Source organism: Fukomys damarensis, unplaced genomic scaffold (genome assembly GCF_012274545.1).
Source record: "Fukomys damarensis isolate Sample0158 unplaced genomic scaffold, DMR_v1.0_HiC HiC_scaffold_19, whole genome shotgun sequence".
NCBI classification, from domain to species: domain Eukaryota; kingdom Metazoa; phylum Chordata; class Mammalia; order Rodentia; family Bathyergidae; genus Fukomys; species Fukomys damarensis.
Genome location: NW_022900931.1, coordinates 66,947,971 through 66,950,583, shown reverse-complemented (window position 1 = coordinate 66,950,583; position 2,613 = coordinate 66,947,971).

The following is a 2,613-nucleotide window of genomic DNA, read 5'->3' as shown; positions in this document are numbered from 1 at the left end:
GCACTAGGCCTGAACTTCTTCAGGTGGGGAAATCGCAGTCGCCTCTGGGCCTGGACGCAACCAAACTAGATCCCTAGGCTGGGAAGCCACAGAGCTTCAGAGGTGCCCCTGGGGTACCTGCAAGACCCCCAAGGGCAACCAGGCCCCCAAGGCACCTGCCGGGACGAGGGCTGAGATCACCCGTGTGTCTGAGATGCCGCCTGGGTTCCTTGGGCTCAGAATTTGAGGAGGAAGGACTTGGGATTCTGGGGTGCAGAAGGGAAGATCTGGGGTGCCCAGGAGAGAGGCTCACAGCAGATCCGCAGAGCACAGCCGGGATTCAGGGGAGCAGGAGCTGAGGAAAGGGTGGGGGGCCCTACCATTCAGAGGAGGATGCCACCTGCTTGCTTCTGCAGAGAAGGGGGGATTCCCGCGTGAGAACCCGGTGTCCCCACGGGGCTGCGGTCTGCGCTAAGGCTTGGTGAGGTGTCCCGGGGTGCCCAGGGCTGCTCGGCCCAGCCCAGGCTGGGGTCCCTCGTGATCCCTCCCAGGACCCCAGCCCGCAGCTCCGCTGCAGACCTCCCAGCGCGTCCACGGGCTGGGCCCCGTGTTGGTCCTCCGTGTCCCTGGCTGGGCGGCCAGGACCTCAGGCTGCACAAGGAGCACGCTCACCCCGCCACCCCGGACAGGGCTATTTCGGGCACGACCCGTAAATAACACCGCACCTGTTGCCTGTGCCTGTTGCCATAGGGACCCTGGGTATTTTAGGGGAATGAGGGGGGTGAAGCCGGCAAGGAGAAGGGGCTGGGGGAGGGTCTCAAAGGGGCAGAGGGCCAAGGACCGGCAGAAAGTCCGGGCTCCGGAGTCTGCAGGGCTACTGCCTGGGCGGGCAGGGCTGGACAGCTGGCGCAGGACCTGCCCCCGGCGCCTGCGGGAGGAGGCCGGGTAGACTGAGAGTTCTGTGAGCCTCGACTCCTGGGCCTGAGAGGAGCACGCTGCAGCCAGAGCTCCCCGGCGCCTGCAAGGCGGAAGGATGCTTGTGTGCGGGGCCCTGGGTCCCCATGAAATAGGAAGGCCAGGCCTTGGGAGGGTCGAGGGTTAACGCAGACTCTGAGCCCGAGCAGCAGTCCTCTTTGTCGAGTTTATTAGTTGGGGCGCCCTGGAGGACGGTCCATGCAGTTTCAGCTCCCTCAGGGGCAGGACAAGGACTGCCGTGTGCCGGGGCAGCAGGGCCTGCTCCGCTCCCCCCGCCCTGGTGCACGCTCACCAATGCCTTCTCTGCCCTGCGGCCACTCCAGGTGGGCCGGTGCCCGACCTGCCCAGGACGCTGGAGCCCTGGGGCACCTGTGTCCCCTGGGACGTGATTGTCTGCTGTGCCCCTGCTGTCCCAGCGGACTGGAGCCAGCCAGGGCTGGAGGAAGTCGTCCAGGTGGCCTCAACGTGGCCCAGCTGCACAGGCAGCCTCAGAAGGTGCGCTGAGGTGAGTAAGTGAACCAGTGGGTGGGTGGGTGGGCGCAGACGAGACCACACACCGCTCCCAGCCGCGGAAGACCCCACTTCCTGGCCGCCCACGTGCCCCACCGAGCTGGCTCCCTGCGTGTTCCCCTCATCCGTGCTGTTCCCTAAGCACAGGGACAGGGCGGTGCACATGCTCGGATCACAGGGCCTGGCACCTGCGAGCCCACACCAGCAGCCGGGTGAGGGCCACAGCCAGCCTGGGTCTGGGCCACCACAGCCTCTTCTCCCTGCCCGGATTCGTCTACTCTCTCACCCCAGTCTGTGCCACAGCTGGCTGAGGTCAGGGTCAGGTTTCCTGTCTGTATCTCCCTATCTGCCCCTGCCCTTCCTTTCCTGGGTCATTTCACAGCAAATGAATCATGATAGTTGCCCAGATCCCCTTTCCTCTCTTCTCCTTTTCTCCCCGCTCTGCTGCAGCACAGCTTGTATCCCCAGCCCCAAACCAGCATGGCCTCTCGTGGAGAGCGGCACCCTGCACAGGCTCTGTGCTACCACCTCTCCCTCCGGTCCCCAGCCTCCCCTTCTGGGATGATCCTGCTTTCTGCCTCCCTCTGCTCCCCCCATGGAGACGTCCTCCAGGCTTCAGCCAGTCGCTTCCCTGTGCCTATTCCGTCACTCTGTCCCACTGTGGCTGTAAACGCTGATGTTACCATAACTAACATTCGCAGCCATGACCTCACCGCTCCCGTGGTCGTGAGTATTCACCGCCACCTGATACCCGGTCTTGGATGTCCCACAGGCAGCTGCCCCTTGCCAGGTCCAAAAGGGAAAGAGCTCTCGCTTCCTTGGTGGGACACAGTGGCGCCCACCTGAGTCTCAAGCCCAACCTGGTCTCCTGTCTTCTCCCTACCGTGGTGCCTTGCTGCCCTCCATAGTCCAGCTCGCCCCCATTCTGACCCTAACTGCTTGTTTCCAGGCCTCTAGTCCTTTCTACTTTTGACTACTGATACCTATCCCCAGCCCAGCAGCACAAGTCCAGTATTATTTTGTTGAAATAAAAATATGATCCTGCCATGGCTGTGCTGAGAACCATCCACGGGTTTCCCGTCACATCCGGAATAGAATTCAGATTTCTTCCTGGGGCTGTGGGCCCTCCAGACTCAGGCCCAGTCTGCT